The sequence below is a fragment of the Corvus hawaiiensis genome, chromosome 3 (genome assembly GCF_020740725.1).
Source record: "Corvus hawaiiensis isolate bCorHaw1 chromosome 3, bCorHaw1.pri.cur, whole genome shotgun sequence".
NCBI lineage: Eukaryota > Metazoa > Chordata > Aves > Passeriformes > Corvidae > Corvus > Corvus hawaiiensis.
This window is the reverse complement of record NC_063215.1, coordinates 56,612,122-56,629,155: the sequence shown is the minus strand read 5'-3', so window position 1 is coordinate 56,629,155 and position 17,034 is coordinate 56,612,122. Positions and strand designations below refer to the sequence as shown.

The 17,034-nt window shown below is 42.0% G+C and overlaps 1 protein-coding gene across 4 annotated transcripts in view; it reads right to left on the bottom strand.

The window, feature by feature from the left end:
• TMEM200A (transmembrane protein 200A) overlaps window positions 1-16,136 on the bottom strand; it is a 54,054-nt gene extending 37,918 nt beyond the window's left edge. The window contains exons 1-4 of one of the 4 annotated variants that reach the window (XR_007202576.1): window positions 15,224-16,136; window positions 6,383-6,484; window positions 5,484-5,529; window positions 4,256-4,350 (exon numbers count right to left, since the gene is read on the bottom strand). The gene's annotated coding sequence lies outside the window, so the exon portion shown is untranslated. The remainder of the gene's footprint in view (window positions 1-4,255; window positions 4,351-5,483; window positions 5,530-6,382; window positions 6,485-15,223) is intronic. The other 3 variants (XM_048298715.1, XM_048298716.1, XM_048298714.1) reach the window with 3 other exon arrangements.
• Window positions 16,137-17,034: the final 898 nt, after the last annotated feature.

Sequence of the window (17,034 nt, the reverse complement as noted above, 5' to 3'; positions counted from 1 at the left end):
CTAACCAAGACACCATATTTAAGAATGGGGATAATTCTGAATATTTCACATACTATTCTGTCAATCTTTCTCATATCAATGATTTTTCTTGTAAAAAACAGTAAGTCAGAAAGAACTGCACAATCATATTAAGTTGAGCCCAGTTATAGACTCTGCAAACACAAAGGATTTGTTGAAGTCCAAGAGTTTTGGGTAGCAAATGAGAATTTTAGAATAAGCAAGATATCGATGTTATTTAATTTTGCATATGAAATCCTGGTTCCACTGAAATTACCAGACAAACTCTCAATGATTCTTTGAGACCACCACATCATGGGCTGCTTTGTGACATGAAGTGAGAAATCTTACCCACACTTTGGTCTAACCTTGCAAACATACTAGCAACACAGTAACTGTCTATAGTATTCTCAGTAAGTGCTACTGCAACCTTTTTCAAAAACTTGTTAATTATCCCATAAACAAGCCAAACCAATCTCTTCACCAACAGTGTGTTGGGTAATTTTTACCTTCTTTGTTAAAATAGCCAAAGCATTATTTTGCTTATGAAAATATGGATTCCTCCTTACACTGTTTATTTGAGATAGCATTTGCATGAGATACTAGAGGGATTAAGTATGCTCAAAAATCATATTTCATTCATAGTTAGCCAGATCACATTGTCAACTATTTTATTTCTGTTCAGGAAAAACTGTCTAACCTTCCTTCTCTCAGGTCTACTGGTGGGGCAGTCCAATACCTCACCAAGAACAAAACACAAATGTCATAATGCCCTTCTTTCAAAAATATGATCTATCCTCATCAATTCCTTGGACAGACTCTCCAAATCCCACACTTGAGGCTTAACAGTGGACAAGAGTAACTGAGACTCAGCCAACAGGAGTTGCCTGTAAGGCAATGATGTGTCTGCAGAATTTTCTTTCTACTTAGACACATCTGTTTCATTCACTACACTGAGCATGTGCAATATAAACTTCAGCAAGGAGGCGCATGCTGGAGATCAACATTATCTCCAACATGTATTTATCCATACAGTTGGAGAGAGTTGCCTAAAATAAACAGCCGGGCCATTATGTTTGTCTACATAACAAGCTTACATTATACAGTTCAAAATAATAGCTTTGATGGAATTTAAATCCCTCTAGAGAAAAGCACTATTTAGCCACAAACTTACAACTGACTGTTCAGCTGAAAAAAATATGTATATGCATGGATATTTTAGGCCAGAAAAGACCATTTTCTTGTGCATACATAAGCAAGGAAATTCAGTTCTGATTTCTGTATCAAGTCTATAACTCCTCCATGAATTACTTGTTTCAGATAGATAGTCTTGGTTTCAATAGAGACAACTCGGCTCTTAGGAGATACTTTAACTCATTCTTTTCATGGTTAGAAATGTTTCCAATTTCAATTGTTATTTTATTTGCAGTTTCAATATTCTGATTTCCAATACATTTTGGTGCATGACGTCTTCTAGGATTAATGACTCTGCTCAGGTGCCAACATTCACAGAGCTCTTTCCACTCACGGTATATAATACTGACTTGATTTTACATAGCACCTGTCATTCAAATGTCTCAAAAAATTCTCACAAGTGTGTAAGAATGGCAAACTTCCTACAGAAATATCCCCGTTTTGCAGCCAGGCAAACTGAAAGAAAAGACACTAAAGATAATATTCACCAAAGGAATTAAAATAACATGGGAACAAGGTGTCTATGCATTTCTGGGAAGGCAGGGTCAGACAAGCTCTCCAAAGTCACAGGCCAACTCTGGCAAAGCCAGGAACAAACCCCTCATTGTCAAGATTCTTATGCCTGTGCTTCCACAACAAGACAATTGTGACCTGAATATATTATTTCTAGATACTGTTGTATGAAGTTCAGGTGTACAACTCTGTATTTGAAACAGCTCAGAAATACACTACAGATTTAATACTGATGCTTCAATTACAGCAACAGTACAAACTGTCCAGCACAGGAATGCAACAGCTTTTACACCATTTAAGCAACTGGCTGCTCTTACCCCTCTTCATACAACGAGACACTTTAAGCCTAATGAATGACAAATACCAATACTCACAGCAAGCCCAAATTTGCCTTGGCAGCTGCTGCAACTCTGACCTGTGGCAGAGAAAATGAAGACCTCAGCCTGGCCGTTCAGTCCCCAGCGACTATGCGTCAATGGAAGCGTGCACACTCAGTCACTTCTTTGCACATCTGAACCTGGGAGGAAGGTTTTCTTCTGGATCAATGAATACTGCTGAGTAGATGAAAGAACGTAATAGGTTCTCTCCAAAATGCAGCCAATAGCTGTCAGAGTGTATTCTGAGAGGAGCTTTATTAGGCATAGACCTCTTACTCTCACAGCCTTATGTCATACAAAGCAGCAGGTCAGATCACGGAAAACTAATGTTTCCAACCACAGGAAATGGGGTTGTAGAACCCTAAGGAAGAAAGTAAATTCTCAATGCATCTATAAAATCCTTCCTACAACTCCAATCTTAACTGCTCAAGCACCCTGGGATGTACAGGTTACTGAAATTTTACTGCTATTTTTGAAACAAGGTCTATGGGCTTTCACGAATCGTCAGGTTTTTTTGCAGAATGAACATGTGACCTCCTGAAATTTACTGGCCACAGAAAGTATTCAGTACTTGTGTTAGGGTATTTCTAAAAGTTCTCTAAAAAGTGTTTCTCCTGGACTAGAAGAGACATCTTCCCCATTATGTTGTCTTTAAGAGTTTGAATATCACTAATAAGAAAACTAAACATCTTCTTAATATCTTGATTAACTCAATTAACCTATCATATGGTTCATAATATTCTATTATAATAAAAGAAATTAGATGGAAAAAATCTCTCCTTCCAAATCTGAACTTCCAAAGTTCATTCTACTTCAGGGCGTGTTACACATATCATTTAGAAATCTGGAACTCAGACATTTTAAAATCCAGCTGATAAAAGCATATATTCAGAGACATTAAGACAACAACAACAAAAAAATACCACCTTAACATGGCTTAGATAAACTAGAGTGTCATCTTTGCAGAAAGCACATTCCAGAAGGCTTTGGGGGTTCCCCATGATGGCAGCTTATTAGCAGAAACTGATTGTCATGGCTTTGAACGAAAACACTTCTAGCTGCGGAGAGCTGTTTTGGCTTGTTTGTGTAATAAAGGCATAATTCACAGAAAACATTTTTTACATATTTGGGCCATGTAAGAACCAGCACAAGGCCCACAACTACCTAACATACTGAATAAAATCCTACCTTTGTTGAAATACATAAGAAATCTGCCTGTAACTTCACATAGACAGGATCTCAAGACACTACCAGACCAACAGTAACCAAACAAGAATAATTCAATCTTTTTACAGTGTTCTTGAGCTCATAGCAGGAAAAGACAATTTTTGACTGGTATCATCCAATACTCAATCTGTAATATCTAACCCTCCACCAGTTTTGTGACATATATCAAAACTTTCATTAAAATTGAGGATTTATACTGATGCGAAATGTAACAATAGCAGAGAATTCAAATTCTTTTGTCTTTGCTGACCTGTTTAATACATACAACTCTAAAAACTGAAGGAGTTATTCCATGGTGCAGTATGCAGCTCCTAGCTGTGTGCACCCTAGATATAAGCAAACCTAAATTACCATTTGATTCCTGGAGCATTTGCTGCTCTGATGTAGAAAAAAGCACAACAGGAGAAGTGAAGCAAAAGAGAATAGGATGGATCTCCTACACTACAAAGAGAGAAGAGAACATTGCATGGACACAAAAAACCTGAAGGATTTAAAGGACTATTTCACAGAGGAACAGAGTAAGACAGCAATTATCACAACTTATATATAACATCATGTCCATGAGATTGTTACATGTTTTACTACAGTCTGGTATCTTCTCTACATCTATACAATACAGGAGTGACTTGGGTCACATCATAAAATAGGGCTACAGCACTAACGTGCTTCTGCAGCTATTCTTTGAAGCAAACAACAAAAGTAGGGCCTACAAGCTTCCATATGAAGCAAATCCACTACCTGGTTTTATTATATTTTTTTTAACAAAGAGAGGAGCAACAGTTGCACAAACTCCCCACTCTTGTCCCGAGATTTTTATACACACACACATACATACACACTCATATATGGAAAAGGCAGGTTTGATTGAGAAAAATAGAAATTACTGTCGTATCAGCCAGAAGAGCCACATTAGATTCAGATGAATGTTCAAATAATGCAATACTAACTTGTCTACATAGCCATGCTTTCTCCATGCTCCTCCTTCAAGAGCTATCCAGACAGAATGTGGAGAGTTGCTGCACTATAAATATGCAGTCTGTCTCTGTAAAAACAAACAAAACCCATACCAAGAATGAGCAATAAAAAAATTTCACAATAAAGTATCCTGAAAACTAAAACACAAGCCAAATATAAAATTATTAACAGCAGCCATTCATCAACTTCCATTTTATCAAAGCTGTAACATGAAGTAGTATAAACTTTTGGGTTTTGATGGAATCCAGGATCATTTCTCTGTCTGTTTTTCAGATCTCTGCTGCCGCTCATATTTTCTGTTTTTATAGTCTGATCATGATGACTGATAATCCTTCTGAAAAATCTGTTTAAAGCAAGTTATGCTCAGCAACAGTCATCCCCTAGCTTTCGCACACAATGAGCTTGTTTAATCACAGCCACATGGTTTTACACGTGACATACGCAAAAGTGATTTTAAATGCTTTTTCAACCATTTCTATTGTTTTGACCAAATCTCAAATTCTATTTTTTAAGGAAAACCTCACTGCATCTAAAACAGTAAGAAATGTATAAAGTAGGATCTGTAGACATATTCTGTCTTATCCTCTCCTTGATGTTTCTGTCTGAGAAGGTAATTTCCCATCAAGATGAAATTTTAGGCACAGGAATTGCAGAAACCTGCCCAGCACCTTAATTTCAAGGTCCATGTGATTACATGCTCAAAATCTCACCTTTTGAAAAAACAAACTGCCTCAAGATCTAGATAAAAAATGTTGAGAACCTGAACCTCATGCTTATCTTAGCAACCTCTGTGAATACCCGTTCCTGCAGACCCTCTGTCTACCTTCCGTACTGTGAACCCATGTATGTGGGCTGGAGTGTGGCTGCACATCCCCCCAGGACACATCCCACAGCACACCACTCAGTACCTCACAGTCTAAAAGGCAGAAATATGGTGGAAAAGGAGACAAGAAGCAGTACAAACACACATATGACCATGCTAAGGACAATCTTTCAGAGCAATGCAGCTGTTGAACACAGGCTTTTCAATTGAGTGTTTGCAAAGAGTTCTGAAACTACAAACCTCTGGAGAGCAGCTGGCACAACAGATCAGACCCCTTTTCCAGTGCCCTTTAGCTGCTCTATGTCAAAGCCTCTGCTGTCACTGCTCAAGACCTGAGTGTTATTCCTACCATGTTTTTTCTCTTCTAAACTGCTTACCCTTGGCAAATGCCAACAGCTGGCCTCATCATTCCTTGTGGATTTACTGAAAAACATGAAGGAAAACAGTGTTATGATATTAATGCCACACATACTTCTAGCCACACTGCATAAGACCCACTTCCTTCAGTTACTCAGACAAGAGCCTCCCTACTACTTGATTAAGATATTATTTGCAAAAATTATAGTCTTGTTGCTATAGAATAATTGACATTTTGTTGCTGTACTATTGACCAATCTATCTACATTCTGCCTTCATAATATCATTATATTCACAGTCCTGCAATTGTCAAGGAGTGAGAATTTACCTACAGTTGTTTACCCACAATTTTTTATCAAAGTATAACAAACTCTGTCAGTTTGTGTGTTTCCTGCTACAGCACCCAGCTACTGAATGCCTGTAGTGGAATCAAATGTAGGTGATTAAGCACAATATTGAGACTATTAATATAAAGCAATCGAAGAACCCACATAATAAACATTACCCAGACCTCCAAGCTTCAGGTCTAACCTGAGAAGCCACAAGCCTCTGAGTCTTAGAAGAGTTTTTTGGAAATATGGGTATTCCCAAGCACAGTCTCACGGTTGGAAGAGCAACATTCTCAACTAATTTCAGAGCACATGACTCATCGGAAAAACCTTCCAATTCATATTTCCGTAACATCAGCACCCTCTCCAAGGGCCTTCTCGATTCTAGACTGGTTTAACTAGACTCTCTCACTTTCCCCCTCTGAATTCATAGTCAGCTGTAGCAGACCTTCCACATTTTCCTTTTCCTTCCCATTTCCCCAGCAAATGTTTCTTCAACTGTGAGAACAGCTAGATTAGGAAAGAAAGCTCCGAACTGAATTCCGAAGCCCATCTCTTCAGTCACAAGGTTTAACAAAGCCATACTTAACCTGAGGGTGATGCTGATCTTGGCTTCTTAAGGAGTTTTAAGCAATGGCCCATTTCCAAAGCACTTAATATTCTCAGCTGAAAATTACCTCCTAAGCACAAACCTGAAAACCAAGATTGACAGACCTTACTCAGATTTAAATTTGGTCTAGTAACAACTAGAATATTCTATAAAAGAGATAAAGAGTTTTCCCTGAGTCTAGGTCTAAACTCTGGAAGGAAGGAGTGCAGAAACTAAGGGTCACACAGACCACTTTCTGCTCCACATTCTCCCTTTGGACTTTGCCTTCCCTAACGCAGGGTAGATACTTGGTAACATGCACACTGACAAAAATGTTTGTAAAAGCAAAGATTAAGTACTTTTAAAATTCTTCGGAGAAAGTAAGAAAACCCACGACCATCACATCATGAAGTCATAGACTCATTTAGATTGGAAAAGACCGCAGAGATCATGATCCTAACCAGTACCTTAGCACTCATTTCCAAGTCCACCACTAAACCATGTCTCTACATGCCACATCTACATGCTTTTTAAGTACCTCCAGGGATGGTGACTCAACCACTTCCTTGGCAGCCTGTTACAATGCTTGACAACCCTTTCAGTGGAGAATTTCTTCCTAACCTATAATCACACGCATGCTGTAAAAGCTGCGCAACAAAACATTAAAAAAAGCTATACTACTTCATCTGGGCCCAGCCTCTCGTAGTCTAAGTCTCATTCTGTGATAATCTCATCTCTTTTACAGGAATTATATAATGTATGGAATGCCATCTAGTCATAATCTCTGAATTTCACAGGGAAAAACCAACCAAACACCAATCTAACTGAATTTTAAAGTTCACAAGATTAAGAACTTTAATAAAAAAGAACTACAGTCTCAGCAATTTTCATTATCATTTCAACTGTACAGTCAGTAGGACAACAAAAAAATTACAAACTGTGTTCTTCAAAACACAGCATTGCTTGTCCTTAATCAGTAAATGCTTCTGTGTGTAATTTAATTGGTATGTATATTGGTTGCAAGCTTGGCTCAGACTCATGTCTTTCTAATATAATATAGTCTACTGAACTATGTTCCAGCAATGTATGCAGATATTCCACCATGGGCACCAGTTAATGAGGCCACGTCCTGCCGAGAATAATATTGAATTAGCAAAAGAATGGCAATAAATTCAGAATAGGCATCTGCAAAGTAATTTGAGAAAAAATGTCTTCCTGGCAAAGAGCAAAGCAAATACTTTGTAGGGGTCATAGCAAGGGTTTGGGGAAAACACTTTGGCACTGAATTAATGCAAAGGGATTCTACTGCTCTAAAGACTATAAACCATATTAATGGCAAGACAGGACTTCCCAAAAAGAGTCTGTTAGGCCTCTGGATGTTTATTATTAATATCTGCTAGCCATTTTTGTACAGGCTACTATTACCAGGCAAATAATTGTGACAGTAAGGAACTGTCAGCTAGAGGTTTATTTTGTGTGCAGGTTTTGTGCTTGTTTGGTAAATCTCTTGTAATCCATTTGGGAGTATGGTCACACTATCAGTCAGGCTGGAAGAGACCACAGTAGGTCATCTGGTCCAGCCTCCTTTCTCAAGTAGGGTTATCCTCGAGAACATGGCATAGGATTGTGTCCAGACAGTTCTTCAATATCCCCAGTGAGGGAGACTCCACACCCTCTCCAGGCAATCTGTTCCACTGCATAGCCACTGCACAGTAAAAAGTTCTTCCTCATATTCAGGTGGAACTTCCTGCGCATCAGTTTCTGTCCATTGCCTCTTGCCCTAGTGGTTTGCACCACCAAGCAGAGCCTGGCTCCATCCTCTTGGATGTCTCTCCCTTTTAGACATTTATACACACTGATGAAGTCCCCTCCCAGTCATCTCTTCTCAAGGCTGAACAGGCCCAGATCCCTCAGCCCTTCCTCATAAGAGAGGCGCTCCAGTCCCCCAGTCATCCTCATAGCCCTCCACTGGACCTGCTCCAGGAGCTCCATGTCTCTCTTGTGCTGAGGAGCCCAGAACTGGACACAGCACTCCGGATGTGGCCTCAGCAGGGCTGAGTACAGGGGCAGGATCACATCCCTCATGCTGCTGGCAATGCTTTTCCTAATGCACTACAGGATTCTGTTGGCCCTCTTTGCCACAAGGTGGCCACTCTCTTGGTGTCCCAGTATGTTCTTCCACCAATTCCACAAACTTTGTGCATCCAAAGATAATGTTCCAAATTCCATTTTCTATATTACTGTGATAGCAAACTGACATCAGATTTCTTTTAACATAATTAGACCAGACAATATCTTCCAAATATAGCTTTTAACATACTACTTCTGTATAAAATCTGTGTACATTAGGATAATTGTAGTAAGATAGTTTCAGCTGAGGTGGAAAAACATTCTAACAAGTCATGGATTTCATGCTCAGTACTGGCTGGTGTCCCCAGGCACAGGCCCAGGTAGTGGGCTCTTTCACACTACCACAAGGATGCTAGGGACATTAGCAATCAAGGTCAGCTAACACCCTCTCAGGCACTTAGCTGGTTCAGTCCAGAAGCTCTTTCCAAACAGTCAGTTTGGATATGACCATCTGAAAGACAGTTTAACACCCCCACAGAGCCAGACCACTCTGGCTGACCTCACGGCCAGAAAACAGGTCTTGGCTTCATCAGTTTCTTAACACACATATAGCAAAAACATATCAGAAAGAAAAATCTGTGTAAGTATGGTAGCTAAGTATTCATGATAAATACCAGTTAATTATCCAGTGTTTGAAGGATGTCCCCGTTATGCTTATTGTGCTCACTGGTCTTCTGCGAGACAATGACAAATTGAATAGATCAACATGTTGATAACTTTTGGGTTTAGAGTATTAGTCTGCTTGCAAATGAAAACAACAGTTTACCTAACTTTCAAGTACTTCAAAATGCAGTTTCAATCTTTGTAAACAAGCAATCCTTCATAGCTCCCTTTCCTTTAATATGTCTGTTTGAACTGATTTACTTACAGTGTATCTTCTGGAAGAAGTGTTTAACATCATTTTTGCAGAACATTTTACTTACTACACAACAAAGACAGTTCATTTAAAATGCATCTCAGGGAGACAAGAATTAATCTCTTAATTTTCCAGTCTGATTTTCAAAATGCTTCAAAAAAGAAATACCACCACATCTTTTATTCTTACTATTATCTCCATGATTTGAGTTTCTTTCCATTTATAACACTGGATGTAGCATAATTTATCTTTAGAAATGCAACTTATTATATCTAATTCTCTTTCTGCCTTCATATTTTTTCTATCTTCAATATTTCCATTTTGTGTTTTGCTCTTTTTCCCCTTTCCCTTCTCCCTCTCCTGTTTTCTTCCTTCCTTGTTCTTTTTTTTTGTCTGTTTTCTGTCATCTAACTTCTCCTTCCTACAAAAATAATAGTCACACCTCAGGTGAAACAAGCCAGCTGTTAAATGCACAATAATTTATAGCAAGAAGCAGACCTCTGCCAAGTCTCAGACACTGTATCAGGTTTATTCAGTTGACCCCACCCTGACATCCATGTCTCTAGAAAGCACAGTTGCAGGGCACATCCCTTTTTCCAAGCAGAGGGCTGCCTCACACCTTATACACCAAGTTTGTCAAGCAGAAGATCATGCAAAAGACAGAACCTATAGCAGCTGTTATGTACACCCTGTGTGCTCCAAGGAACAGTCCTTGGGAAAGCTTGTTTGCTGCAGCAAAATGCTGCCCCAACACACAAGGTTGCTTTCATTCCTCTTTATGAAGGAATACATCAGTTGTACATCTCACATGTACATTACATATGTGATATGCCTTTGTTACTTTGAATTACCCAAAGGAAAGACAAAACTCCAGGATTTTGAGCAACAATTTTACACCAGATGGATGGACAAATAATAGCACTTTTTTTTCATCTAATACATAGCAAAATGGAAGGAATAAAATTAACTAGATACAAACTTGTTCTTCAACAATGTGCAACTGATTACAGAAAAGCAGAGCAATTTATTCAGACACATTCAGATGGAGAATGTGAAAAAACCCTTATATTACTGCTACCACTATGATACCGAATTCAACATGTGACATTTGTAACAGGCTTCTAATTAATGGGCTTTTAGGGTGATTTAAATTGACAGAAATTAAAATTACTTTCAGAATTTCACCTTTATTAGAAAAAAGTAGTGTAACTACTATTGAAAAGATCTAAAAAACTTGGTTTGATATCACATTCAGTCTCTGAGCTAATGCTACATTTCACAGGTATCAAAGCACAAACCTCTACTACTTAAAGAATTTAGTGAAACTAACCAATTGTCAGAACTCGTAGGCCATTAGCACCCAACTGTATCAATGCTTTGTCGAAAAGGTCCTTTCCATTTCACACCTAGCGTGAATGTAGTTTCAACTGACTCAAATTTTAGCACTTTTTATCAATGGGTTTTAAAATCTCAGTACTGGGATGCTCAGTCCAACTCTATCTGTGAAACAGCAACTAGAAAAAACAAAATAATGTAAAAAGGGGTTTTTCCTCTTTCCTTCTACTTCTTTGTCTTTGAACTAGATCCTATGAAAAGTAACCTATGCTATATTTTACATCTCTTGAGATTTTAAAAATCTGATTTATTATTGTGTGTATCTAAAGCATTCTTCATTGAAGTGACAAAATCCTGGTTTTTCTGATTAAGTTAGAGTTTCATCGTTCAGCTTAGTGGGGAGAAATTAAAAGACAATTTAGAGAAATATCTCCTTTGTTTCTGCTTATTTCAATTGGAGGAAAATGGTCACACTTCCAGCAAAAGGAACAATTCCAGTGGTATATAAATGATAACAACATGTTGATATAGACAGACACAAGAGAGTAAAGTGAAAACCATTTACATTTCACATTAGACTTTTCAGAATCTTTATGCACAAAAACGGTAGTTTATTGCTTTATTTTCCACAAGTCTGTTTTTCCTGAAAAGCTCTGCTGTATCATTACATCTCATTTGCAACGTTCCTCAGATGCCTAGTTTTGGTTAGGTGGACTTGCATCACCCTGTCACACTTTTTTAGGTACTAAAACATGCAGAAAAAAGAACAATAACTTTCCCCAACCAGAAACACAGATGGGCAGAAGAAATTACTGAGGATGAACATCTTTCTTTTTGTCAGGTCTTCTGGACATAAACTCGTTTTAAAACAATCAGGTACTCTTTTGCTGACAAATTCAGCAAAAGACTAAAGAAAACTGAGTGATACAAACATGTTCTGCTACTACTGCAGATAAAAGACTTCAAGTACTTCTGTACTACAGGTTATCCATCCCACTTGACTAGCTGTGCAAATAAAGAAAAACTTGATTTTTAAAAAAAGGCATCTCTGAATCGTGTAGTTTAAAATCACTGATCCTGTAAGAAAGTTCAGGACAGAAAATGTAATTTCATTTATACTAAGAGACTAATATAATGTCAGTATTTCAGTACTAAGTTCTGCCATCATGTCACTTGGGCTGCCTCTGGCAAGATTCACCTATTTGAGGAGCAGTTACACATTTAGATACACCTGGTACTGAATTGTCTGATGTGGCAATGGTTAATGATGGAACAGAGTAACAACATCTTGCTTCAGAGTTAGGCTGAAGCATCAGCATGAAAGTTTAGAACAGTGCTCATTCTCACACGCTCCACAAATGATGGACACTGAGAAGCTGGCAAAACTAGTGGGCAGAGCAACAGCTGGGTAAACATCTGCTCAGTAGTTTAACTCACTGATGTTGTCAGCATTCCACCCTTCCATGCAACCAACAGTCCACTTAACCCACACAATCTCTGGGTAAGTAAGTTCTTATGTTTTATCCAGTGAAAGAGAAATGCAGAAACTTTTCCTCACAGTATATTTATTGTATAGCTAAAGTACTAACTGAAACTAGAGCACTAACTCAAGCACCGCCTGCAATTTCCATTTCTCCACTTCTAGTAGGCTTGGAGAGTGTACACGACTTCCCTACGAAGATTTTTAACTCAACTATTTATTAGCACCTTTGAGTTACTCAAAAGCAGTTAGCAGCACAGGAAGCAATACAAAGATTCTGCTGATAAATGGGCATTGAGAATGGACCCCCCTAAATCCTGACAGTAAGGGATTTCTTCCCACATCCATCATAACACAGCATCAAAATTTTTAACAGGGTTTCAGAGAATAGATTGAAATCTTGTTAAGGCTTCTACACAGAACTGTAGTACAAACTACAGTATTCTACCGGGTTTTCAGCTGCCTTTCCAGAACTGTTCTCCTTAGACTCTGTTTATCAGCCTCATACAGAGGTCTGAAGCACCATAAAATGTTTGAATTGGCATGACATGGCTACATTTTCATGTTTCACATCTTCATATGTTTTACTCTCCTATCTTGCACACCAGAAAATGATTTGCACCTGCCCCTTTGTTCCAGTATCATGAGATCAAACATGTAGATTACAAATAACTAAACTATTATAAAGCACAATGGCACCAAATCAAATTGAGGCAACACTAGCTAGGACGCACAGCTCCCCTTCTACTACATTCACTACCACTATTACAGACAAGACTGCCAGGATTCTATCGTTAATTTAAAAAAAAATAGGAAACTATTCATGACAATAGGTTTCATGTATTTTATATTATAACTTTTTCTGGTTTCAGTAATTTTAATGGGTGTTTCCACTGATTTTCAGCATTTCTGATTTCTGGCTCCTAAAATATACTGAACAAAACACAAAAAGTAGCAGTCTCCTCCTGCTGTTCCACTGATGTACTCTACTCCTTAACCAATTTTCACTTTGCATTTTCCCCTTTGGCCCCCAACAGGTGAGAGTCAACAGAGAATATACAACCCATGAGATGTGGCTGAGGTGAGCACCGGCACAAAGCATAGATATTTTGTGTCAGGTATTTTGTGTTGTAGGCCCAGCATTCAAGGAAGTGGAGGCAGAACACACAGAGAGGGCTTGGTCCAGAGAAGGTCTAGTAGTGCAGTTAAGACAGTGAAGAGTTTCACTGAAGTTACCAGGACAAATTGCCATGTGCAATGAACTCAAGACCTTGGGTGATCATTAGGGATGAAGTTGGAACTGCACACCTGCTTGAGAGTGAGCAAACATTCCAGTCCTTTGTCAGAGCAGGGCTTGCTTAGTCCATACTTCACAGGATTAGATTCAAACAGCCCACTTTTTATAATCTGATTACAGAGCTTCCACAAAAATGAATTCCAGTGAGGTTATATTGGGCAAAACTATGTCTGTACATAGAATAAAGTAATTCTAACGTGCTCAATGCTTGCATCAGGTGTCCAACTTCCATTTGGATCATTGTTGCAATCCAACCAAGGAGCAACAAACAAAATGTTTCTATGCCAACAAAATATCAATTATATATGATTTTATTTCCCAAATTACTAGTTAAGTACCTCAATATCTTTATCCATGACAGTGTTTTTCTCTTCTCAGGACAAAATATCTAATTGTAACTCATGTTTTGAATTTCTAAAAATTATCTTACAATTATCTTCTAACAAGTATTTAGCTAAACATACATTTCCTGCCAACAAAAGTACACTAAACCATTCCAACTTGAATGACCCTTTAGCTTAATCATTAAGGAACTTCAGTTACATTCAATGGAAATATAATTTTATGGTTTAAATGTTGGGATTTTTTTCACACTTTCTACAAAGCAGCACCAAAACTACTAAAAAAAAAATGCAGTTTCTTCCTATCTGGACACTTGGTTTCCATCACATGGATTCTATGCATCATCTACTTAGAGAAAAATAACAGAATAGTTGCTAGTGTATTGAGCTAGCACGAAGGTAAGGCAGAGAAGACAAAACCTTTGCTGACAGAATTTTATTGAACAATACAGTCCTCAGGTCCTAAAAGCATTATGAAGTGCAAGTCCACTACATCGCTACAGGTTATTTTGTAGTTCATGGTACACAGAATGCTATACTAAAGGAATACTTTTGTCTGGATACTTTTGCCTTTGAACAATAAAACCAGTTTTATTTTTCGTAACTACTGCATACAATAGACTATTAAGTGTCAAGTAGATACAGCTACTGCAATTCCAGATCTGCACAAAAGCTGCACACGTATTGAATTCAAGCGCAAACACTAACAATATTTATGTTAGTACGCTCTCAGGAATATCTGCCATGCATCCGAGCTGTTCGCAGTACTTTTGTTTCAAAGTCTGCCTCACTAGTAAGCTTATATCTACCCGGTGAACGATTTATTTAGCACTGAGTTATGTTCGCACGCAAGGGAATAGAGCAATCCCCATCTGTCTCTCATCCTTCCAGATACCCAGCGCACCACCATTTTCCCCGCAAACAAAGGTTAAGGAAAGCCCAGCTCCTGTGAAAATAAAGGCAAAGGGGCAACTCGCGGGGTCGGGAGCGGCACGGGGGGCGCAGCCTGGGGGCAGCCCCCGGCGGGGCAGTGCCGGCCGGGATCCCGACCGGCGGGGCAGGCAGCGGCAGTACTAAAGTATTTCGGACCCAAGCGCAGACAAAAGAGGGTGTGTAGCAGCTGCGCGGAGCGCGGCAGCCGCCGGCACGCCAGCCCGCTCCGCTCAGGAGGCATAAAGTCCATTTCTGGCAAGGAAAAACCCACCCACCCGTGCCGCTCCCCTCCTGCCCCTCGCCGCCGATGTCAGGGGCGCGCTTCCCGGTGCCCCCAGCCACCGCCGGCAGGAACGGGCAAGGCGCAGCCCCTCCGCTCCCGAGGAGGGGTGACGGCTTCGGGCGGGTTGAAGTTTGGGGACGAAAGGTAGACCTCGACCACACGCACTCCCACTCGCCTCGCCGCTTACCTGTGGGGAGGTGCGCGGTGCCCGCAGCCCTCCCGGCGCAGCGAGCTGCGGAGCTGCGCCGTGCCCGTCAGACACGGGGCTTCTCCGGTGAGGCGGCGGCTGGCTCAGGGAGTGACAGGGCGGCGGCTCCCCTCGCCCTTCCCCGGCACCGTGCTCGGCGAGAGGCGGGCGGGGGCAGGCATGGCGAGCAGGCAGGAGCGGGGCCGGGGCGGTCACTGCCGGCCGGAGGAGGACGCCCGCCGCCCGGGGGCTGCGCGCCCCCCCGCCGCCGCCAGCGCACGGCCAGCCGGAGGCGGCCTCCCCCTGCTCGCCCCGCGGCGACGGGCGGGTGCCATAGCAGCGCTCCGCGGGAGCCGCCGAGAGGGGACGGCCGCCAAGCAGCCGCCCCGGGGGGCGTGGGCGGGCGGCGGCTCCGCGGCGCAAAAGTTTCCCGGCTCCTCAGCAGGGTGTCCCCGGCGCCGCGGGGGTGGTGGAAGGGGACGGACCCCGCTCTCACAGCCGGCCCGAGCGCTCCGCTCAGCGCCCCGCCGCCCGCCCGCGGCAAAGTTTCACTCCGAAACCCCGCGGCTGCGGCCCTATCTCCATGGAAACGACCCCCTCGTTTCCCTCCGCTCCCCACGGGACGAGGCAGAGGCAGGCAGCCCTGTAGCCAGTCGCGGCGATGGGAGGCAGACGGGACGAGCCCGGCGGGCGCTAGGCAGGTCTGGCCGCAGGCACCGCCCGGGACGGGACGGCGGCCGGAGAAAGGGGCAGGCTGAGCCGCGGTACCGGGACACGGTTCCTTCTCTACCTCCCGCCCCCGGGGAAGTTTGCCGGCTCCCCCAAGGAGAGCGCGAGCAGCCGCTCCCGCCGGGACCAGCCGGCCGGAGCGCCTCCTCCGCGGGACCTCCCCGCGCTGCTCTGCCGGCAGCCCCGCCGGAGCGGCGGATTTGTAGCGCGCCCGGTTCCGCCCCGCCGGGCTCGGGGGCCGCGGCCGCGAGGGAGGAGTCACCGGCGCGGGAGGGGAGCGCGGGGGTGCCGGTCACGGTGTCGCGGGCGCGCCTGGGGTCTCCCGGCGGGAATCGGCCTTTCCTGGCGGGGGTCGGTCTTTCCTGACGGTGCAGAGGAGAGCAGGGGCCCTCCGGGTTCCCGCCCTCCCTGACCCCGTGTGAGAGCGCGACGGGAACCGTGGGAGCGCAGAATGATTCACCGCAATGTGGGGGCTCTTGACCTCGGATGCAATTACCTTTTATGATTCAGCTTTTCCTTTTTACGCATATTTTGGGGAGTTTCTTTTGAGGCCGCCCGCCCACCCCTCGTGTCCAGCCAGAGACGGCAAAGTTTATCTACCTGGTGCTCGCACCTTCCAGTCGGGCGAGGTAATATAGCAGATGGGCTTGGGAGAGGGGATGACTCCAGCCTGCATGGGAGCTCTCCACATCAAACATGTCTTTTGGGGGGAAAATAAGAACGACCCCGCACTTGCTTTGCGTTGGTAGCAGGTTTTATTTCATATTTTAAAGTTGATTTAAGTGTTGCCGTTTTCTTTTATTCAATTTACTGTAATTCTACCTAATGCATCTCCCAAAAAAAGACAAATACTGACCTTGGTATAAGCATATCTAAATTTTTCTTGGGAACTGCTTTCCTCAAGACAGTGACTTAGGAGCTACCATCCATCCTGTAATAGTACTTCCAGTCCTAACTGCATGCAATTGCTTTGTGGTTTTACAATGTGTTGTCAGTTCTCAGTGTATGCTTTATAAAGAATATAATCCTGGTGGCTGCAGTGGCTTCTGCATTAAATACATCCTCCATTATCACCTTATTGT